At 49.7% G+C, this 24,451-nt stretch overlaps 1 protein-coding gene across 4 annotated transcripts in view; it reads right to left on the reverse strand.

Annotated features, from left to right (window-relative positions):
- LOC144822806 (uncharacterized) overlaps positions 1–24,451 on the reverse strand; it is a 169,954-nt gene that overhangs the window by 68,115 nt on the left and 77,388 nt on the right. The window contains exon 1 of one of the 4 annotated variants that reach the window (XM_078680826.1): positions 21,449–21,794. The exons of 2 other annotated variants lie outside the window; for them this stretch is intronic. The gene's annotated coding sequence lies outside the window, so the exon portion shown is untranslated. Of the gene's footprint in view, positions 1–21,448; positions 21,795–24,451 lie in introns of those variants that run through there. One more of the 4 variants, XM_078681004.1, reaches the window with a different exon arrangement.

A 24,451-nucleotide genomic window follows, 5' to 3' on the forward strand; every position in this document is an offset into this window, starting at 1 on the left:
AATTTCCAAACTCCACATGCCACAAGGGGATCCAGCAGAACTCATTAGCAACTGGTCAAATGTAATTTCAATCCACCTACCCTGTGAAACATGCAAGCAGTAAATTGTAGACAGAAAGAAGCATTAACCACAAGACAGATGACTCTCGCTCACCTCACACTCCCTTCCCCATGGCCTAAAACCATTGAAGCATGAATGCAGTGAAAGCATTTTTACCATCCCAGATACTGCATTTTAAGCCTTCCGCTTCTCCTTTGATTGTTATAGGTTTATCCAGGGCTTTAAGTAATATGAAAAAATGAGGGGCTCTCAAACGGGCGTGGCCAATGTAATTAGGGCGTGGCTTTAAAAAGCATGCTAAAAACCTGTGCTTAGCATAGTGTGCCGCCCAATAGATAATTTGCTGCTTCTGTCATTGCATCCAGATACATAATACAAGTAACATTACACCTACAACAAGCCAGTACTATTGGCTTTTATCAATGGTTGTTAGTTGCATAACATAAATCAGAAACAATCAAGCCTTCGTAGTATAGCATATTGAAAATGCTTCAGTTTCTGAAATGATGAGAGTGTGCAAGAAATTAAAAGAGTCTCTTTGAAGTCACATCAAAGGCTTTAAGCAAAGGTACTGCTGCAGAGTTGAGCTTTTTTTTTATCCAGAGGGTGAGAGCAAAAATGGAGAGCCCGATAGGGACCCGTCTTAGTATCTGTTTTTTTAGAATTGCTGGTGATGAGCACCGGCAGGAGGACCCAGCCCACTTAAAGCCCTGGGTTTAGCAAAAAGAGGGTCCCTGATGCTTGTAATTGTACACAACAATGAAATGCAGTACCGCGGAGGTAACAGTTACTATTAGTAAGGGCAAACTGTGGCATATTGGGATGGTACCCCAGGAGCCTTACTCTAACAACCACCCATAACAATAGATGCAACAAATGCACAAGTAAAAAGATGTGCAGCTATATTGGTGCCACCTCTGCAATGTCACTGTGGCCCAATAGTTCCAGGGTCCCTCACTAAACCAATCATGATGGAATCTCCCTACCTAATGATGGGGAAGGGAGTTATTTTTTTTTGCCTGCCTGGTACGTGGTACCCTAGTCACGCAACTGCAAGTAAGGGGAATATAATTATGTGCCAATGACTGGCACAGATCCAAGAAATTGCCGAGAAGGAAAGGTGAAAAAATATAAACGTGCATCTAAACAAGAAATCATGCCTTCGAAAAGAGAGCCCTTCTCGTTTTGGCGCATTCCATTTATCTCAAGTCTTTTCGCGCGCGCCCTCAGGGCCCCCAGGCTCGCAGGGGTTGCACGTGTCATACACGTCAAGGGGCCGGAGTCCGAGTTTGAATGAATGCCGCTGCTGGGCTGCGGCCACGCGCAGGATGCCGAGCTAACACGTGGCGGCCAAGCCAAATCAAAACAGACCTCGGGGAACATAATGGAATATCAGTGTTGACTGACGCCAAAACAAACGTTGTCAAATCAGTTTTTAGAGAACGGGTTGCCAGCTTTTGGCATATGCAAAATGCATTAACCCATAAGTAAATAGAAAATACTAATGGATTAAACAGCAATCATTTCACAATGAAGCGGTATTCCAAAACGGATAGCATTCCCATGTTATATGCATACAATAAATGTTTTTCTCCAGTGCAGCTGCAAACGCACGAATGAATGGCTTCTACTTGCAAAACGGATGCATGCTGTTATTTCCCATAATGTTTTTTTTCCCGGTGAAGTACTTGCTCTAATACCTCAACGAAAGCGCAATTCCCGTAAAAGAAGACAAGCATTGAAAATGCAATAGGTCTCGCAATAGAATAGTTTGACCTTTTTCGTTTTGCAAATGGATGAGTGGCGTTGCGTGGATGAGTGGCGTTGCGTGGATGAGTGGCGTTGCGTGGATGAGTGGCGTTGCGTGGATGAGTGGCGTTGCGTGGATGAGTGGCGTTGCGTGTTTGAGTGGGGTTGCGTGGATGAGTGGGGTTGCGTGGATGAGTGGGGTTGCGTGGATGCGTTGCGTGTGTGAGTGGCGTTGCGTGTGTGAGTGGCGTTGCGTGTGTGAGTGGCGTTGCGTGTGTGAGTGGCGCTGCGTGTGTGAGTGGTGTTGCGTGTGTGAGTGGTGTTGCGTGTGTGAGTGGTGTTGGGATGGATGGATGGAGTGGGGGATGGATGGATGGAGTGGGGGGATGGATGGATGGAGTGGGATGGATGGATGGAGTGGGGGATGGATGGATGGAGTGGGGGGATGGATGGATGGATGGAGTGGGATGGATGGATGGAGTGGGATGGATGGATGGAGTGGGGGGATGGATGGATGGAGTGGGGGATGGATGGATGGATGGATGGATGGAGTGGGGGATGGATGGATGGAGTGGGGGATGGATGGAGTGGGATGGATGGATGGATGGATGGATGGATGGAGTGGGATGGATGGATGGATGAAGTGGGATGGATGGAGTGGGGAATGGATGGATGGAGTGGGGGGATGTATGGATGGAGTGGGGGATGGATGGAGTGGGGGATTGATGGATGGAGTGGGATGGATGGATGGATGGATGGATGGAGTTGGATGGAGTGGGATGGATGGATGGATGGAGTGGGATGGATGGATGGATGGATGGAGTGGGATGGATGGATGGATGGAGTGGGGGGATGGATGGAGTGGGGAGATGGATGGATGGAGTGGGGGGGGATGGATGGATGGAGTGGGGGGGGGATGGATGGATGGAGTGGGGGGGGGATGGATGGATGGATGGAGTGGGGAGATGGATGGATGGAGTGGGGGGGATGATGGAGTGGGGGGAGGGATGGATGGAGTGGGGGGGATGATGGAGTGGAAACCGGGCGGCAAGGGCTGTGATTTATAATGTGTTATGTTTAGGAGTAAACGGGCGTACGACATAGCAGGTATGTCCATCTTTAATGAATATGTAGGGCACAAATGACGTGATAAACAGAAGAGGCGCAGATTGGTGGTTGAAGAGCCCAGAGAGTAGTAAAAACAATAACAAAAGATGCAGCAAAGGCTTCAAAGTTAAGAAAAGATGCAGGCACTGCTTTGGTATTGTGAGGAGGAGGACATGTAACCGGAAATACAATGTTTATAATGTAAAAGTTTAAATCAACAGGAAACATGAGAAATTACCTGGCTGCAGTGGAAATTAAAGAGAAACATGCAGACAAAGGTTTTATGCCGGAGGACACAAATGAACCAGGACGGGAAAGCAAATATTTATGATGTAAAACTATATTAACAGCAAACCTGCGAAACCATGTGGGGAAGGAGGATATTTAATAAACAGAGAGGTAGGTGAAAACATAAAAGAAACAGGCAGGCAAATCTTTCTGATTCTATAGAGGTTAAAACGCACGGGGAAGCTTTAATTTGTAATTTAAAACGTTAATGTAGCAGGAGTTTAGAAGTGTAGATAGTTTAAAAGATTAAATAAACAGGAGTAAGCAGGCAATGAAACATAACAAGTGAGACGGAAAGCCAGAGGCCAGCATCAAACGGACAATACAGAGGGTCTGTTGCTTGTGTGCTCAGCCGTGACCTGCACCAAGGAGCTGAGAGCGTTGGGAGAAGGGGGTGTAGTGCACGCGCTGGGAAGAGCAGCAGCAGGGAGGGGGTGGCAAATGGTTCTTTGCTTTGGGCGCTCTGTAGTGGGGAAGGGGGATGGGGCACGTATAGGAGGTGGCAGGAAAAACAGGGACAGGGTAGAAGAAACAGTAAGGGGATGGGATAAGTTAAACAAGTGAAAAATGAGTGAGCCCCTTCATGGTTGTGTGTGACAGACACCTCCTTTATGCTGCAGTAATATCGGGGAATTCAGAAGTAACAAGGAGTGGGGGAAAGGAGCGGTGGGAGCGAGAGGAGACGAGATGCCAGCAGAGCCGAGGATGGGAACCCAGAGGCGGCCCTAAGGCTGGCAGCAGAGAGGGGAAGTCAGAGAGGCTGTGTGCGGGGAGAGAGGAACAGATGGCTGTGAAGCAGGGGGTGTGAAGGATGGGGGTGGGTGGGGAGCGTAGGGACGGCTCAGATGCCTGAGGCAGAGCGCACGCTTTAATTTGTAATTTAAAACGTTAATGTAGCAGGAGTTTAGAAGTGTAGATAGTTTAAAAGATTAAATAAACAGGAGTAAGCAGGCAATGAAACATAACAAGTGAGACGGAAAGCCAGAGGCCAGCATCAAACGGACAATACAGAGGGTCTGTTGCTTGTGTGCTCAGCCGTGAACTGCGCCAAGGAGCTGAGAGCGTTGGGAGAAGGGGGTGTAGTGCACGCGCTGGGAAGAGCAGCAGCAGGGAGGGGGTGGCAAATGTTTCTTTGCTTTGGGCGCTCTGTAGTGGGGAAGGGGGATGGGGCACGTATAGGAGGTGGCAGGAAAAACAGGGACAGGGTAGAAGAAACAGTAAGGGGATGGGATAAGTTAAACAAGAGGCTGGGAAACAAAGAACGTGTAGCTGGAGGGGGCGGGATGGATTACAGAGAAGGAAGACGGGTGGGAGAAATGTTTGAAAAACAAGTAAACGAGTAAAACAAGAGCACTTACAGGGGGCGGAGCAGGGAGAGCGGCCTTTGAAGTGCACTTTACACGGCCGGCCGGCAGTGAAACTGAAAGCATGGCCGGCCGCCGTGAAAGCCTTTGATGACGCAGCAGGGGGAACAGACGGCGAGAGGGTGTGAAAGCAGCAGGGGCAGGCAGGCGGCTGAGGGCATGTGCACGCGCTTTTAAGCGCATGCGCATTAAGCTTCAATTTCACGGGCACTGCAAGGAATCGCCACGATTCCTTGCAAGTTGGTTAAAGACTGTTTACGCCCCAATAGTCTCGCAAGCTCGATGCGCATGCGCATCGACAGGCGAGACCTAAAAATGTACAGCCAAGGCAAGTGTCTGTACACTGGATAGGAGCTGTGCACTTTCTGCTAACAGGAAGGCTCACTTGCTGCCAGGCCTCCCCTGGGCTTCAGGGCTGACCAGTGGGGCACTTGGCCTCTATTATTTCGTCAGGCCATCCTTGTGCTGCAAGCTGTAATGTGGTTCCCAGAACTCCCTGTGAACTGACAGGCCTTCTTGCCCTGTTCTCAAAGGTCTGTCCCTATATCACCAGGCCTGCCCGTGTGTTCTGGGCCTACTGCTTTTCTAGCAGTTTCTGTGTTCTCAGATCACATGATATGGTAACAGGTCATTAAGGCACCTAGGACCTGCCACAGTGCTCTCCGAGGTGTGGATTAACTCCCCTCCTAGTCCAGTAGGCGCAGATCCAGTACATGCTTCTTTCCTGCTTGGCCAGCCTCTACACGACCAGGCTTACCCTTTAAGCTACCTGTACGCTGCCATTTTTGCTTCTCTGCTCCCACGTCTCCCCATTTACTCTCATACTGCCCTAAATGCCGCCACACCCGCCCCTGCTTCCAGGCCGCTGTACGCCATGCTCCGGAGATCAGTTGTCTTCACCAGAATATTTTGTAGGTTTTATGTACCGCTATAACCCTAGGTGTGGCATCCAGGCGCAGTCCACCTGGTCGAATATCATGGCTCATCCGATGCATCTGCATATATAGGTTCACAAAAACACTACACAACCAGATGACCCCTTTGCTTCCCAAAATAACCGCGAGGGCCCCCTCAGAAACTGCCCTGTGGGTGCCATTAGAAAAAAAGTATTCATCGAGTTTCTAGCGCCGCTGAATGTGCGGTCCACGCCACAAGTCCTTTCTTTCTGTCTGGAGCGTTCATTATTCATTATTAGTCATTGTTATTGACGCCTGCTGATGTTTTAACAACGCTGAGTTTTTAACAACAGTGAAGTGATCCACTGTTAAGGGATGTGCCTAAAATAACTCGTCCTTCATAAATACACCGCAGAGATGTAGAGTGGGGATCGGTGTACGGTGTGTGTCTGCCAGGCAAAGAGCAGCCGGGTGTGAAGTGTCTGCAGAGATTACAGCACAACTAGGGCATACCATCCAGTCACAAACACGTGCAGCAGCCATAAGCACGCATGCACAGAAGCAAATACATGCACCACGATACAAACACATACATGGTACGTATGCAAGCAAAGACATGTGCGACACCGAAGCAAAGATGCAAAAACTGAGACACACTCACAAACAGATCGCAAACATTTAAAATCATACACACGTGTACACACACCTCACATGCATACATTCCAAAATACGAATATAGATAGACTCACAAATGCACACGCACTAGCAAATAAACTCGGACACACAAACGGGCAAACACCTGTACAATGAAGAATGCATGCAGAATTTACACACACTCACATGCAAAAAGGAGCACAAAACCCCGTCCAGGTGTGCTCCTACCCACCTCCCTCCCCCCACCCCATCCCCCAGGTGTAAGCCACAGTCAGTGAGCAGAGGACCCTCTATGCACTATCTCAGGAGTTTCATTAAAACACTTGAACAGATGTTGTCTCAAGACTGGATACAAACCAGTCTGCTTTTAACTACAAGCCCATCTTATCACAGTTCTCAAACTTTCTTCGGTGCATTGCTCCCCTCCCCAGTCCATGCACTCGGTACTGCTATGAACTCTCCCAAAAATGTACCCGGGCAGCCAGTGTTCTGAGCGCAGACGTGCCCTCACCCTGCACGAACAATACCCTGCTAGTGTCTGTGCTGCACCAATGCCCTAGCCCTGTACTGACCCCTATGCTCCTAGTGCCTGGCCTTCAGCAAGGCACACACCCATTACTACCCCCTACCTGGGCAGTGTGTGAGCTGCAGCAGTGCCTTCGTCCAAGGTTTACCCTATGAATCCAGCACCCGACTGCAGCCGCCAGTGGCCACACTCAGTACTGACCCTTGGATGTCAGTGTCATGGCTGCGGTAGGGGCGGCACTGGAAGCGGTCCCTAAGCTATCAGTGCCTGGTAAGAAGAAGCACCCTCACCCAGATGGCAAATACAATATTGCATGCCCCCGGGACTTGCCCACCCGGGGGCTAAATAATAACAAAGCGTGGGAGCCGGCGCTTCGTTTTTTTTGGGGGGGGGGGCAAAATTTGCGCTGGGTGCGCGAATCTCACCGATAAAAAATACTTTTTTTTGGCCTCGGGGGTCCTTGTGGGACCCCCTGAGCAGGGCTAGGGGGTCAGGGTGTATCTACCCTGCCCCCTCTTCTTGTATTTTGCGTTTGTTTTTCTGTTTTCTTGGCTGCCAACACTTCCTGTATTGGAGTGTTGACAGCCAATTAGAATAAAGCTTGTGGTCGGGAGGGTGCGTGGATCCAACACACTTCTATATATCGAAACTTTTATTTTTTGATTTTCTCAGCAACTACTGAAAGGATTTACACCATTTAAGAATAAGTGTTCTTTCTGAAAAAAGGGCTACCTATTTGCCAAATTTCGTGTAATTTCGTTAAGCAGTTCGGGCTGTAGCCGTGTCTAAACTTGCCTATGGAAAAAACACGTTTTGGGACCCCCATTTTTTCTCGGCCCCGCTTAGCAAATCTCACTGAAACTGTTTCGTTAAGCAGTTCGGGCTGTAGCCGTGTCTAAACTTTCCTATGGAAAAAACACGTTTTGGGACCCCCATTTTTTCTCGGCCCCGCTTAGCAAATCTCACTGAAACTTTCAGGATAGGAGCTGACCGTAGCCACAAGTTTTGAAACTTTGAAGAAGATTTGTCATTCGGCGCCAAAGTTATTGGGAAAACGAAAAACGCTTTTCCTATGGAAACTAGGTTCTAGCTGTAACTACTTCTGAAGTTGATCGGGAGCTGCATCGACCCGGAGGGCGGGGAGTGCCGTAGTGAGCCTTTCCGAAAGCGCAATTGAATTAACTCAAGCATTGCTTATTGAATTAACTCAACGGTCTGCCTGGATCGTGGAAAGCTGCTCCACTTCATTGTAAATCACACCCACTCAGGGTGTCACAATTCAAATAAATGGCGTTTGAATTACGGAGGTGAAACTGGTATGCTGTTTGTGTGGCTGTCCATGAGGAAGGGGCGTTCTGTGGCGCTTCAATTTACCCAATTGCCTTGGAAGAAGGAGAATGTTTCTCCGAAACGCATCGGCAGTAATAGAGGAGAGTGCAAATTGGACTAAGATGCCCGCTTGAAGTGGAGTAATAAATGGAAAGTAACCAACCTGATTTAGGAGTGCGGACTCATTTTGGGGACAAAACTTTGTGATATATATATATATATATAATATATATTCACTGAAAACAAAACATAGGTTTCAGGGACGTTATAGTTAGTTGGACATCTCACTCATACAAAATGATAGAAATTCCACTGTTATAGTTAGTTGAGCTAACTATAACTCGCGCCCCTGCAATGCACTGCTGATGACATCACATATTACATCATTCATGACATGGTCAGTGATATCACTGATGACATCTCAAATGACATAATGGATGACATCACTGATGACATCATCCACGTGAAAATCTGATGCACCTCATAAGACCCTAATATAACACTTGATACACCCACTCTAAAATACAGACTATACATTTCGAAACCATGAACACATCAATTCCAATTATTACATATCCACTCACTAATTCCTAGGTCTACACACACATCCATTCATTCACCCATAGTCACTCATACATAGTCAGCCATCAATACAGCATTATCATATCCAGTCACATATCTATACAGACACACACACACAACGCCTCTCATTCATAGAGTTATTCACACACATAGTCAGTAATGGAAATATTCAATCGTACTTTCATTTACTCACCTGTACAATTATACACATACCACCTCACTTATTTAAACATATACTAACACATACTTACACTCCAATACAATAACTAATACAAGCACACACCGATCCATACAGGCACTCTCACAATCACTCACTCTCACATATAGTCATTTATACAGTCCAACACTCACATATACTGTCTTTCACATATGCAGTTACTCACACATGTACCACTGAGGCATCCATTCACTCACCAACACACCCATACACACACTCACCCAGCCATACAGCTCTTCACAGATACAGACTTGAACACATATACCCAGTGAATTATCCACTCACATCTATGCACAGTCACACCTCCCACACACCCACACAGACACTCAGGCACCCAGACAGATACTCAGACAACCAATCAATAGCCCATATAGCTCCTCATTTAGCTGCTAACCAACCCATGCAACCACTTACACACCAACTGACAACCTAAACTGTGTGAATGTCTGTATCAGTCACTAATACCTGCATTAAGTAAGATACAATCACTCACTTATACAGTCAGTCACACACCTACTTAATTATCCATCCTGACTCTTATACACCCATTCATTCTTCAATACACCTTGGCATATATATATAAAACATTTATATTTTATAGAAACACATGGTCACTGGATGATGTCGTCATTTGAGATGTCATCAGTGATATCATCAGTGATGTCAATGACCAGGTCATGAATGATGTAATATGTGACGTCATCAGCAGTGCATTGCGGGGGCGCGAGTTATAGTTAGCTCGTGAACTGCGCATGCACAGTTCACAGAAGACGTAATTCCTACACGGACACGAGGAGGACGACGCGGGAAGAAGAAAGACACCACGGCTTCTGTTTTCTTTTGTGCTTTTTAAAAGGAAGGCTGTGTGCCCCCCTTCTTTTAGTATTTTTTGGGCCCTGGGGGCCCCATCCCCCCACATCTATGCACAGTCACACCTCCCACACACCCACACAGACACTCAGGCACCCATACAGATGCTCAGACAACCAATCAATAGCCCATCCCCCAGGGCTTGAGCCATTTAGAAAATAAAAAATAAACTGGAAGGGGCCATGCGGCCACCCTCCCAAGGCAGTGGTGTAAATGTAAATGTAAATGTAAATGTAAATGTATTTGCGCTTGTAAAGCGCACTGCTACCCGTCCGTAGGTTTCCTGGCGCTGTATAACTCTGGGGAACCCGTCCTGGCTTTCCCTGTGGGATGGTCCCTGCTGGGAGTCCCCAAGGTGGAGCCAGGCATCCCTGGAATTGATGGGGCCGTTATGGAGATTAGGCAAGCTAATGCCCAGAGTTGCCGAGTGGAACCCCTGATTAGAGTAAGCACCGAAGCGAGAATTATCGAGTCCGCTGACCCAAGTCCACGACCCTGCCCCGTCGGGAATTGAACCCTGGTCCCGGGCCGACTTCTGCTCCCGGGTCTGCCGCCTCTAACCAGTGGTGCCCCTGAGTGATGTGGTGGTGTCCCCGAGTGATGTAGTGGTGTCCCCGAGTGATGTAGTGGTGTCCCCGAGTGGTACCCCTGAGTGATGTGGCGATGTCCCTGAGTGATGTGGTGGTGTTCCCGAGTGATGTGGTGGTGTTCCCGAGTGATGTGGTGGTGTTCCCGAGTGATGTGGTGGTGTTCCCGAGTGATGTGGTGGTGTTCCAGAGTGATGTGGTGGTGTTCCAGAGTGATGTGGTGGTGTTCCCGAGTGATGTGGTGGTGTTCCCGAGTGATGTGGTAGTGTTCCCGAGTGATGTGGTAGTGTTCCCGAGTGATGTGGTGGTGTCCCTGAGTGATGTGGTGGTGTCCCTGAGTGATGAGGTGGTGCCCCTGAGTGATGTGGTGGTGCCCCTGAGTGGTGCCCCTGAGTGATGTGGTGGTGTCCCTGAGTGATGTCCCTGAGTGATGAGGTGGTGCCCCTGAGTGGTGCCCCTGAGTGATGTGGTGGTGTGGTGGTGTCCCTGAGTGATGTGGTGGTGTCCCTGAGTGATGTGGTGGTGTTCCTGAGTTATGTGGTGGTGTCCCTGAGTGATGCGGTGGTGTTCCCGAGTGGTGCCCCTGAGTGATGTGGTGATGTCCCTGAGTGATGTGGTGGTGTTCCCGAGTGATGTGGTGGTGTTCCCGAGTGATGTGGTAGTGTTCCCGAGTGATGTGGTGGTGTCCCTGAGTGATGTGGTGGTGTCCCTGAGTGATGAGGTGGTGCCCCTGAGTGGTGCCCCTGAGTGATGTGGTGGTGCCCCTGAGTGATGTGGTGGTGCCCCTGAGTGATGTGGTGGTGTCCTTGAGTGATGTGGTGGTGTTCCTGAGTTATGTGGTGGTGTCCCTGAGTTATGTGCTGGTGTCCCTGAGTTATGTGGTGGTGTCCCTGAGTGATGCGGTGGTGTCCCCGAGTGATGTGGTGGTGTCCCTCAGTGATGTGGTGGTGTCCCTCAGTGATGTGGTGGTGTCCCTGAGTGATGTTGTGGTATCCCTGAGTGATGTGGTGGTGTCCCCGAGTGATGTCGTGTTGCCCCTGAGTGGTGCCCCCGAGTGATGTGGTGGTGTCCCCGAGTGATGTGGTGGTGTTCCCGAGTGATGTGGTGGTGTCCCCGAGTGATGTGGTGGTGTTCCTGAGTGATGTGGTGGTGTCCCCGAGAGATTGTAGTGGTGTCCCTGAGTGATGTGGTGGTGTCCCCGAGTGATGTGGTGGTGTTCCTGAGTTATGTGGTGGTGTCCCTGAGTTATGTGGTGGTGTCCCTGAGTTATGTGGTGGTGTCCCTGAGTGATGCGGTGGTGTCCCCGAGTGGTGCCTCTGAGTGATGTGGTGATATCCCCGAGTGATGTGGTGGTGTCCCTCAGTGATGTGGTGGTGTCCCTCAGTGATGTGGTGGTGTCCCTGAGTGATGTGGTGGTGTCCCTGAGTGATGTGGTGGTGTCCTCGAGTGATGTCGTGTTGCCCATGAGTGGTGCCCCCGAGTGATGTGGTGGTGTCCCCGAGTGATGTGGTGGTGTCCCCGAGTGATGTGGTGGTGTCCCTGAGTGATGAGGTGGTGCCCCTGAGTAATGTGGTGGTGCCCCTGAGTGATGTGGTGGTGTCCCTGAGTGATGTGGTGGTGTCCCTGAGTGATGCGGTGGTGTCCCCGAGTGGTGCCCCTGAGTGATGTGGTGATGTCCCTGAGTGATGTGGTGGTGTTCCCGAGTGATGTGGTGGTGTTCCCGAGTGATGTGGTAGTGTTCCCGAGTGATGTGGTGGTGTCCCTGAGTGATGTGGTGGTGTCCCTGAGTGATGTGGTGGTGTCCCTGAGTGATGTGGTGGTGTTCCTGAGTTATGTGGTGGTGTTCCCGAGTGATGTGGTAGTGTTCCCGAGTGATGTGGTAGTGTTCCTGAGTGATGTGGTGGTGTCCCTGAGTGATGAGGTGGTGCCCCTGAGTGGTGCCCCTGAGTGATGTGGTGGTGTCCCTGAGTGATGCGGTGGTGGTGGTGTTCCCGAGTGATGTGGTGGTGTTCCTGAGTTATGTGGTGGTGCCCCTGAGTTATGTGGTGGTGTCCCTGAGTGATGTGGTGGTGTTCCCGAGTGATGTGGTGGTGTTCCTGAGTTATGTGGTGGTGTCCCTGAGTTATGTGGTGGTGTTCCTGAGTTATGTGGTGGTGTCCCTGAGTTATGTGGTGGTGTCCCTGAGTGATGCGGTGGTGTCCCCGAGTGGTGCCCCTGAGTGATGTGGTGATGTCCCTGAGTGATGTGGTGGTGTTCCCGAGTGATGTGGTGGTGTTCCCGAGTGATGTGGTAGTGTTCCCGAGTGATGTGGTGGTGTCCCTGAGTGATGTGGTGGTGTCCCTGAGTGATGTGGTGGTGTCCCTGAGTGATGTGGTGGTGTCCCTGAGTGATGTGGGTGTGTCCCTGAGTGATGTGGTGGTGTCCCTGAGTGATGTGGTGGTGTTCCTGAGTTATGTGGTGGTGTTCCCGAGTGATGTGGTAGTGTTCCCGAGTGATGTGGTGGTGTCCCTGAGTGATGAGGTGGTGCCCCTGAGTGATGAGGTGGTGCCCCTGAGTGATGTGGTGGTGCCCCTGAGTGGTGCCCCTGAGTGATGTGGTGGTGTTCCTGAGTGATGTGGTGGTGTCCCTGAGTGATGTGGTGGTGTTCCCGAGTGATGTGGTGTTGCCCCTGAGTGGTGCCCCTGAGTGATGTGGTGGTGCCCCTGAGTGATGTGGTGGTGTCCCTGAGTGATGTGGTGGTGTCCCTGAGTGATGTGGGTGTGTCCCTGAGTGATGTGGTTGTGTCCCTGAGTGATGTGGTGGTGTTCCTGATGTGGTAGTGTTCCCGAGTGATGTGGTAGTGTTCCTGAGTGATGTGGTGGTGCCCCTGAGTGGTGCCCCTGAGTGATGTGGTGGTGTCCCTGAGTGATGTGGTGGTGTCCCTGAGTGATGTGGTGGTGTTCCTGAGTGATGTGGTGGTGTCCCTGAGTGATGTGGTGGTGTTCCCGAGTGATGTGGTGGTGTTCCTGAGTGATGTGGTGTTGCCCCTGAGTGGTGCCCCTGAGTAGATACGTTTTAGCTTTCTGTAAAGAAATATTGCTGTGCAAACAGTAAACATGCTGCCGACATTATTTACTTAGGACTGTTAGCTGTATCAATTTCTTTGTTCAAATAGCAGTGTTAATTCTGTTGCCTAACCTTTTATACAGTGTACTGGCTCTGGCACCACGGATTGTGTCCTTGCACTTTTTTTTTTTGAGTTTTATATAGCGCGAACTAGAACCGAACAGAATCAGTTATCAGAGCGCTTTACATTGCACAAGTTACGTTTTTACATGACGACACACACTTTCATGTTTTTTTTTTTTTTTTAGGCACGGGGAGATTAAGTGATTTGCCCAGAATCACAGGAGGTTTTGGCGTCGTTACCGAGACTCGAACCCAGATCCCCAGGTCCGAGGTCGAGCGCCTTAGCCGTTAGGCCAACTCCTCTCCCCAATCGTATCTAATCACTTGATTAGATACGTAATCTTATTACAGACGACCAATAAAAACTGTTATGGAAATTTTAGACCGGTTTTATATACGGAATAAGGCTTCCATTCATATAAGGACATTTCCAAATATGTTTCTTTTTGAAGTTTTATGAGGCGCGACTAGGCCAAGGAACCGGTCAGTAGACTGCTGTGCAACAACACATCCGGGCCAGTAGTACCGAGTGAGAAACATTCTCCTTGCAAAGAGATGAAGTAATGGAGAACATGTGAATAAAGTACGTTTTGTCATAAAATATCATTGATATGCCCAAAACTATTATTTCTGCAGTAAGTAAAGCAAAAAAATCATTACAAATTCTAGATTCTTCTCAAAGAGATGTCACCATGTATTGTTCATAAAGCGTTCTAAGGAGGTTTACAATCGGAGATTTACGAGATTTCCATAGCAAGATGGAAAAGGTTATCATATGGCTATTGCTGGCTAACCTATATCATATATTTAATAACATTGGCAATGCCTGTTATCGGAGCCCTGCCTTGGACTGCAGTGAATGGCATCTGCTACAAATGCTGTGAATGTGTGCCTCTATTGGCGTCACTGGTGGCCTGCATTCACCCATCACACATGTGCCCTCTGCATGGTACCACTGCTCAGAAATGGGATATTCTAATGTCCTCGTGTCAGAAGTGTCTGGTTTTCTTCTGTAACCTTTTAATCTGTCAGGGCTGGAGATCTCTTTTAAAGCACCCTCTGACTCGCTCCCTGCCCTCAGCTGCTAGGGTCAGGGGCGGCTGCTGTTTTTTTGGGACTAAGGCAGGTTGCTAAACAAGTTAATTAGATCAAGGAGATGGAGGAGAGCCGCTGAAAGAGGGCCCCAACTGTCAGGCTGCAGGAGTTGTGAAAAACTTAATTCAATTAAGTTTTCTCTTCTGAACTAATTAGGCGGCAATCTGCCACGCGAGCTGCTGCTGTTCTTGCAGCCCAGAATCGGGCAGGATGGTGAGGTGAGGGGCAGGAGGAGAGGGAGGTAAGGGCAACGGCTGGTCGAGGGATATAGTAGACCAGGGAGTGTGGGAGAGGGGAAAGAGGGACAAGCATTTGCAATTCAATAGGTCTCGCATTTACGAGTGTTTGAGCTATTGGAAATGCAATAGCTTCAACTCTTGCAACTGCGAGACCTATTGCATTGCAAATTACTAGTGCCCATGCGGCGCTTTCACATTAATGGAGGCCGTACCCCTTTCTTTACGCAAGAAGTATCTAAAGAAATGGGCGTGGCCGACATTAAAGTGAAACCGTGGCATGTGGCGCTTTGACCAAAAAAAGCATCCGTTTGGCAAGTTGACAAACGGATCTTTTTTTTGTAAAAACACCCCATGCTGCGGTTTGACTTTAATAGCGCTGTGCCCCTTTCTTTAGATGCCGCTTGTCTAAAGAAAGGGGTGTGACCTCCATGAATGTGAAAGCGCCGCATGGGTGCTAGTAAACAAAAAAATAAGTATGCGTGGCCCCTATACTTAAAGCTATAATAAATAAAGAAACGAGGCTGGTATAGTTAAAGCGGACCCCCATTAGTAAATAAAATAAAAGTGGGCGGTGTGCTGCGACGTAGTGGGTGGCATAGGGGCAAATCATTAAACAAAATAGTGCTCACAGCCAAGATAAAGCAGACCGTGTAAAAAGACAAGTAAAAGGTCCAGTCGTTATGGGAGGTAAGAAATGCAGACAAGGCGGTACAAAGAAGGGACTAATAAGCCTAATAACAAATCGGAAGCCATTGTTTACAATTACAAATATGGCCGGAGAGTGGGCGGGGCTTCAAAGCCATACTCCAATACTGCACGCCTCGCACAGCGCATGCGCCGCCGAGGCTCAACCTAAAAATGAGCGGGGTGAGGCAGTATGGAGCCGAGGTTCTAGTTGCTTTTGTTGATGCAGTTAAAAAGTCTGGATAGGATTCACTGTAAGCTGAACTTGCCTGGTGGATTGACTGCTGTGCGGCTGCAATGTGTATGGATGTTTAGGTTGCTAGGGTAACATGGAGTTAATGTTGAGGTATTGGGAATTCAGGAACAAGCATTTGCAATGCAATAGGTCTCGCATTAGGAAAGTGTGAGCTATTGGTATTGTAAATTACATTTTTTTTAAAATATGTGTTGGCTTTGAAAATATATAATTGTATAGCATTGTTATTCGCAAAGCCAATAGCTTACACTTTCCTAATGAGAGTCCTATTGGCTATGGCAATGCTTGTTGGTAGCAAGCAAGGACAGTGCTGTTGTGGTGCTGAGTGATGCTGTTGTGGTGCTGAGTGTTGATGTGGTTGGGCTGAGTGATGATGTGGATGTGTATTAGAGTGATGTGGTGGTGTCCCAGAGGGATGTGGTGGTGTCCCAGAGTGATGTGGTGGTGTCCCAGAGTGATGTGGTGGTGTCCCAGAGGGATGTGGTGGTGTCCCAGAGTGATGTGGTGGTGTCCCAGAGTGATGTGGTGGTGTCCCAGAGTGATGTGGTGGTGTCCCAGAGTGATGTGGTGGTGTCCCAGAGTGATGTGGTGGTATCCCCGAGTGAAGTGGTGGTATCCCCGAGTGATGTGGTGGTGTCCCCGAGTGATGTGGTGGTGTCCCCGAGTGATGTGGTGGTGTCCCCGAGTGATGTGGTGGTGTTTCTGAGTGATGTGGTGGTGTCCCCGAGTGATGTGGTGGTGTCCCCGAGTGATGTGGTGGTGTTTCTGAGTGATGTGGTGGTGTTCCTGAGTGATGTGGTGGTGTTCCTGAGTGATGTGGTGATGTTCCTGATTGATGTGGAGGTGTCCCTGAGTGATGTGGTGGTGCCCCTGAGTGATGTGGTGGTGTCCTAGAGTCATATGGTGGTGTCCCTGGGTGATGTGGTGGTGTCCTTGAGCGATGTGGTGGTGTTGTGTGGCGTTCAGCAGTGTGAGGCATGCAGCAGCATGAGGCGTGCAGCAGCGTGAGGCGTGCACCAGCGTGTGGCGTGCAGCAGCGTGTGGCGTGCACCAGCGTGTGGCGTGAAGCAGCGTGTGGCGTGAAGCAGCGTGTGGCGTGAAGCAGTGTGTGGCGTGAAGCAGTGTGTGGCGTGAAGCAGTGTGAGTCGTGCAGCAGTGTGAGTCGGCAGCAGTGTGAGTCGGCAGCAGTGTGAGTCGGCAGCAGTGTGCAGCATGCAGCAGTGTGCAGCAGTGTGAGTAATGCAGCAGTGTGCAGCAGTGTGAGGCGTGCAGCAGTGTGTGGCGTGCAGCAGTGTGAGGCGTGCAGCAGTGTGAGGCGTGCAGCAGTGTGAGGCGTGCAGCAGTGTGAGGCGTGCAGCAGTGTGAGGCGTGCAGCAGTGTGTGGCGTGCAGCAGTGTGAGACATGTAGCAGTGTGTCGTGCAGCATGCAGCAGTGTGCGTAATGCAGTAGTGTGAGGCGTGCAGCAGTGTTAGGCGTGCAGCAGTGTGAGGCGTGCAGCAGTGTGAGGCGTGCAGCAGTGTGAGGTGTGCAGCAGTGAGAGTAATGCAGCAGTGTGCAGCAGTGTGCGGCGTGCAGCAGTGTGAGGCGTGCAGCAGTGTGCAGCATGCAGCAGTGTGTAGCATGCAGCAGTGTGAGGCGTGCAGCAGTGTGAGTAATGCAGAAGTGTGAGGCGTGCTGCAGTGTGAGGTGTGCAGCAGTGTGAGGTGTGCAGCAGTGTGAGGCTTGCAGCAGTGTGAGGCGTGCAGCAGTGTGAGGCGTGCAGCAGTGTGAGGCGTGCAGCAGTGTGAGGCGTGCAGCAGTGTGAGGCGTGCAGCAGTGTGCGGCGTGCAGCAGTTTGAGTAATGCAGCAGTGTGCAGTGTGTAGCAGTGTGCAGCATGCAGCAGTGTGAGTAACGCAGCAGTGTGCAGCAGTGTGAGGCGTGCAGCAGTGTGAGGCGTGCAGCAGTGTGAGGCGTGCAGTAGTGTGAGGTGTGCAGCAGTGTGAGGCGTGCAGCAGTGTGAGGCGTGCAGCAGTGTTAGAAATGCAGCAGTGTTAGTAATGCAGCAGTGTGAGGCGTGCAGCAGTGTTAGTAATGCAGCAGTGCACAGCAGTGTGAGGCGTGCAGCAGTGTGAGGCGCGCAGCAGTGTGCAGCATGCAGCAGTGTGAGTAATGCAGCAGTGTGCAGCAGTGTGAGGCGTACAGCAGTGTGAGGCGTGTAGCAGTGTGAGGCGTGTAGCAGTGTGAGGCGTGCAGCAGTGTGAGGTGTGCAGCAGTGTGAGGCGTGCAGCAGTGTGTGGCATGCAGCAGTGTGAGGTGTGCAGCAGTGTGAGGTGTGCAGCAGTGTGAGGTGTGCAGCAGTGTGAGGCGTGCAGCAGTGTGTGGCGTGCAGCAGTGTGAGGTGTGCAGCAGTGTGAGGCGTGCAGCAGTGTGAGGTGTGCAGCAGTGTGAGGCCTGCAGCAGTGTGTGGCGTGCAGCAGTGTGTGGCGTGCAGCAGTGTGAGGCGTGCAGCAGTGTGAGTTGTTGTTGCGTGGCTAAACACTTATAAGGTCCCAATAGAGACCTATTGGCTATGCCAATGCTTGGTGTTGTTGTGTGTGTGGTTGTGTGTATGGGGGGGGTTGTGTGGGAGGTTGTGTGTGGTTGTGTGTCGTTGTGTGTGTGGGGGGTTGTATGTGGGGTGTGTGGGGCTGTGTGGGGCTGTGTGGGGGGCTGTGTGTGTGATGTGTTGGCTTTAAAAATATATAATTTAATAGCATTTTTATTCACAAAGCCAATAGCTTACACTTTCCTAATGCGAATCCTATTGGCTATGGCAATGCTTGTGGGCAGCAAGCAAGGACAGTGCTGTTGTGGTGCTGAGTGATGCTGGTGTGGTGCTGAGTGATGATGTGGTGGTGTCCCAGAGTGATGTGGTGGTGTCCCAGAGTGATGTTGTTCTGTCCCGGAGTGATGTGGTGGTGTCCCAGAGTGATGTGGTGCTGTTGCGTGGCGTTCAGCAGTGTGAAGCGTGCTGGGGCGTGCAGCAGTGTGAGGCGTGCAGCAGAGTGTGGCGTGCAGCAGAGTGTGGCGTGCAGCAGAGTGTGGCGTGCAGCAGAGTGTGGCATGCAGCAGTGTGTGGCGTGCAGGAGTGTATGGCGTGCAGCAGTGTGTGGCGTGCAGCAGTGTGAGGCGTGCAGCAGTGTGAGGCGTGCAGCAGTGTGAGGCATGCAGCAGTGTGAGGCGTGCAGCAGTGTGAGGCGTGCAGCAGTGTGAGGCATGCAGCAGTGTGAGGTGTGCAGCAGTGTGTGGCGTGCAGTAGTGTGAGGCATGCAGCAGTGTGAGGCGTGCAGCAGTGTGAGGCGTGCAGTAGTGTGAGGCATGCAGCAGTGTGCAGCATGCAGCAGTGTGCATCATGCAGCAGTGTGAGGCGTGCAGCAGTGTGAGGCTTGCAGCAGAGTGTGGCGTGCAGCAGAGTGTGGCATGCAGCAGAGTGTGGCGTCAGCAGTGTGTGGCGTGCAGCAGTGTGTGGCGTGCAGCAGTGTGAGGCATGCAGCAGTGTGAGGCGTGCAGCAGTGTGAGGTGTGCAGCAGTGTGAGGCGTGCAGCAGTGTGAGGCGTGCAGCAGTGTGTGGCGTGCAGCAGTGTGAGGCATACAGCAGTGTGCAGCCTGCAGCAGTGTGCATCATGCAGCAGTGTGAGTAATGCAGCAGTGTGAGGCGTGCAGCAGTGTGAGGCGTGCAGCAGTGTGAGGCGTGCAGCAGTGTGCAGCGTGCAGCAGTGTGAGTAATGCAGCAGTGCTGCAGTGTGAGGCGTGCAGCAGTGTGAGGCATGCAGCAGTGTGCAGCATGCATCAGTGTGAGTAATGCAGCAGTGTGCAGCATGCAGCAGTGTGCAGCATGCAGCAGTGAGGGGCATGCAGCAGTGTGAGTAATGCAGCAGTGTGTAGCAGTGTACAGCAGTGTGAGGCGTGCAGCAGTGTGAGGCGTGCAGCAGTGTGAGGCATGCAGCAGTGTGCAGCAGTGTGAGGCGTGCAGCAGTGTCAGGCGTGCAGCAGTGTCAGGCGTGCAGCAGTGTCAGGCGTGCAGCAGTGATAGGCGTGCAGCAGTGATAGGCGTGCAGCAGTGTCAGGCGTGCAGCAGTGTCAGGAGTGCAGCAGTGTGAGGCGTGCAGCAGTGTGTGGCGTGCAGCAGTGTGAGGCATGCAGCAGTGTGAGGCGTGCAGCAGTGCGAGGCATGCTGCAGTGTGATGCGTGTAGCAGTGTGAGTCGTTGTGTGGCTAAACACTAATAAGGTCCCAAAGGCGAGACCTATTGGGTATGTCAATGCTTGGTGTGGTTGTGGGTGTGGTTGTGTGTGTGTGGTTGTGTGTGTGGGAGCGGGAGTTGTGTGTGGGAGCGGGAGTTGTGTGTGGCAGCGGGGGTTGTGTGTGGTTGTGTGGGGTTGTGAGTGGTTGTGTGTGTGTGAGTGGTTGTGTGTGTGTGTGGGGGGGGTGTGTGTGGGGGGAAGTGTGTGGGGCTGTATGGGGGAATGTGTGTGTTGTGTGTGTGGTGTGTGTGTGGTGTGTGGGGGGATGTGTGTGGTGTATGTGTGTTGTGTGGGTGGTGTGTGTGTGGTGTGTGTGGTGTGTGTGGGGTGTGTGTGGTGTATGTGTGGTGTGTGTGTGTGTGGTGTGTGTGGGGCTGTGTGTGGGGCTGTGTGGTGTGTGTCTCCCACACCAGAGCACTGCTGACCCCTGGTGGCCGGTTAGGTATGTGCACTCTCAGGACGACCCATTTACTTAGTACCCATTTCTCACTGCAAAGCGTAAACATTATTTCCCTTTGACAGATTCGTCAAGGGTGCAGCTAACACGCCACATAATAGTGAAGGCCCTGTGATTTAACAAATGTTACTGGCAATCACTGAGCACGAGCCTGACGCTCTGAAAGAGGTGCCTTCTGAATAAACTCTGAGGTGAGTGCAAGGGCAGGAGGCTCTAGAAGCGATGGCCTCTCTGCACTGCTACTCTGGTCTCAAATGGGGGTTGGGGCTCTCCAACTCAGTCTTACAAATTCAGCGACATTGTTTGCAGCATAATCCATCGGGGCCACATCCCAGAAACTGGCGTGTGAAATACAGAAAATTCACATGAATACAGTATAAGGAGCAAACTGGTTTCACACTATCTCTGATGTCGCCATTTTAAGAAGTAGACAAAAAAAGACATTTTCACAAGTGGAGCACAAGCTGTTTGTTCCATTCCGTTGCGCACAAGCAGCATAATATTAAAACAATCATTAGACACGTTTTGTTACGACCTGTAGAAATGATCCCCAAAAGTTGTGTGTAAGGACCCCTCCAAGTACGCAATCTTACTTATTCCGGGGCACACTGAGCACACTGCCTGCAAGGGACTGCGGTTTGGGAGCAATCTTACCCTGAATGCAAATGTGTTTCTAAGTCACTCTTCGCCGCGGTATTTTACTGAGGGTGTTAAACAGAAGGGGAAATAAAAGATTCATTCGGGCGCGCAGAACATTCACACAACTGCGGTGACCTTCACATGGGACAGAACGGGGATGAAGCAAGTCAGCCTGGTCGGTGCATTCTAGGCTAGTAACACCACTCGAAAGCACGCCTAGAAGACAAGCTTCACGGCGCGAGGTTAGTAAGTGGCTCCAGACCCCGGACAATGGGAACGGTCGAAGTGCCCATGGGCTGTGAGTGCTCTGCACTTCTTCAGCAGCGCTTTAAAGCTTTCCTGGCTCCACGCCTGCCTGTCACAGCCACAACAGCGCGACCCCCCTCTTGCCCCCACAACGCTGCCATCTGTCCTTACCTCTTCACACGTGTCCAGCAGGCGTCGCTTCCATGCCATGAAATCCATACAAAGAAGTCCGAAAAGTGAAGTGAAATAAAAGCAGCGCGTGCCCCGGGCACTTCCGGCGCCTGGGCCTCCTCGGACTGGTTCAGCAGACACCTGGGTGCAGCCGCGGCCCCCCTGCTCGGCCCTCCCCCTGCTGCACCCCTGCCCTCCTCGGGAGACAGGATCAGCAGGGCTGCCCCTCCCCTCCCCGCCCTCCTCGGGAGATAAGGATCCTGGCACAGCAGGGCTGCCCCTGCCCCTCCCCTCCCTGCCCTCCTCGGGAGATAAGGATCCTGGCACAGCAGGGCCGGCCCTCCCCTGCCCGGGATGTGTCACGGATCACAGTGCGAGCTCGCGAGTGCGCCGAGCTTCCCTGAAGTGAGCTCCCGGCTGGTGGCAGCGCAGTCTCTGCTCCACCCTGCTGAGACATCTCGACAAATGAGGACGAACCGGTTACACGGGAAGTGTAACCGTACACCGTCCGTGCGCTCACCCAGGGCGAGCCGGGCCCCTGTGCAGCGCCCATCAATAATTTACACGTCACAGAGGAGCTAGTGATGGAGCGAGATAGAAAACAAAATTTTGTTTAAACTCGCAAAGTCACATTTCCATAACATGAATAAAATTATTAATGATTTGTGATATGTCGTGCTAATACAACCTAGATTAAACTTTACACGTGGGGGGACTAACATGTGTGCTCATAAACGTGCATAAATGTTGCATCTTTTTTGTTCGTGCAAAATAATAAAATAATTTATTGTTTTCGTTTTTGTCATTACTAACTGCTGCATATTTAAAATAAGCATGTGCTTGTTTTGCTTTTCCTTGTCTGTGTGATGTCATTTCTACTATTCTAGGTGCATATGGGTCTCATAGAAAAACGGAGACTGGTAAATATAAACGCTGCTTTATTTGTTTGCAATGGCTAGGTAACATTTGATTAATCGGGTGGGTTAATTATTTAGTAAACCATGGGGTGGATACAGAATATACTTTATTTCTTACATTAATACTTTTCTTGTGTTTGTTTTATACTAGAAATCATAAGTTGCCTGCTTTTGAGGCCTAGCTATTTGAGCCGCAAAATGAGAGTTGAACTATAATTCTGCAGAAAGTCACGAGACGCCCATTCTGAATTAAAACGTTTATTGAAGCTGCATTCACAAAGCAAAAACTGATGAGCTGACATCATTCTGTCGGACATGGCCAAGGTCGAAAGTGAACTTTTTGTCAGTCCTTAACTTGGCATCCGCGGAAGTTGTACTGAAAGACTATGGAAGCTGCGAGGATGACTTAATACATAGTTGCAATCGCAGGAAGCTTCTGGCTTCACGTGGAAGAGACAATGGTCTTTGTAAGACATGATTTTGTGGAACTTTTTAAGAATCGGGTGACATGTCACTTGTCACTCTCAGCCAATGGGACGTCGAGTATTTCTGAAAACTTTCCTTTGCTAGTTTAGTTAGCGTAGAAAGGTATAAAAAGTCATGCCCTTAGGGTTGGGCTGGCTGCTGCTTTCTGACTTTCCGATGAGGGTGATGTGCTGCTGGACTTTGCGTGGAGCACGTAAGAATCCTCAAAGAACTTTACTTTAATTTCTGTCTATTTAGCTCAGTTAGGGAAATAGATTTTAGAAATGCTAAACTTTATATAATTTCTTTAAACTGATTCAATTGCTTAAATTGTATTTTTCTTATTTCTTACTATCATGCTTGTTTTATTGCAAATAAATTTCATTTATAAAACTTACAACTTATATACCATAATTTAGAAAATAAAATCTTACTTTTGACAAACAAGCTGGTCTTGGTTATTTAGAAGTATAGGTTACCATTAGCTAGATCACGTCGCCTATGGTGGTCGTTTAAATGGTTGAGTTTTATTCTAATGACGATATTCTTTCTGCAAATGTATAAAAATGTATATATTGTGTAGATAATGTGTATATAGATCTATTCTGACCACCTGATTCAGTAGGCCCAAAATATATCAGGTTCATAAATGGGTCCATGTTTAGTATAGAATTTTGTTTATAGGTTATGAAGTTGGGTAGCGTAGTTTATGATATATTTTCTATAGCCCGCTGGATCAATTATCTGGTAGCAGAAATTGATGGTTGCTAAGCGGTAACCAAGGTAACATGTTGGTTGCTAAGGATTGCGTCATGGTATGCAAATAGGATTAATGTTTTAACACTCGTTAAGTTCGTTTTTCGTGCCTATCTGTAAGCTATACCGGTATAGATTGTGTGGCGAGAAATTAGTCACGCAAGCCATCTGTTCGTTTGTAGTGATATCGCCGAGTATCACAAGAGGTATCGCCGTGTACCATAGTGTTGTCGCCGAGCAGCACAGTTTTAGGGCTAGGTCTGATTCTTGTATAGTGAGGATTTTCTAAGAAATCAAAGCAGCATGAGAATAGGGACAAAGCGCCTTCCATAAAACTCACTGTGATGAGAGTATTAGTTATATCCAAGCTTGAGTGAAGGGTAAAATTTAACGTCGGTGCATGATTATCTATAAACAGGTTAGAGTCCTGTACGGGTACATGTTTCATATCTATAAACAGGTGAGAGCCCTGTACGGATAACGTCGTTATTTTGCTAACGGTGCATGATTTCTATAAACAGGTGAGAGTCCTGTACGGATTTCGTGTGTGTTTGAATTTAGGGAATTTTCCGTGTAAAAGTGCGAGTTTGAATTGTATTTTATGTTCAAGTGGAACTCTTAGAACTTTCACTTCGCGGTGGGTTCAGAGCAAAGCGAGTTCATAATTATACGTGTTAGAAGGGTGGAGTAAGGTTACTCTACTGACAATTGAATATTATCCTTAGTGTGAATAGCGCCGTCTATTCCGAAGTGTGGATACTTGAATGTGTGTAAACTATCCTAATTAGTGAAACGAACAGATGTTGTCTTTATAAGTCATTGTTAAGAATTAATTTACACTGAAAAGTGTTCTTAAAATGGCGCT

This window comes from Lissotriton helveticus, chromosome 1_1 (genome assembly GCF_964261635.1).
Source record: "Lissotriton helveticus chromosome 1_1, aLisHel1.1, whole genome shotgun sequence".
Classification (NCBI taxonomy): Eukaryota; Metazoa; Chordata; class Amphibia; order Caudata; family Salamandridae; genus Lissotriton; species Lissotriton helveticus.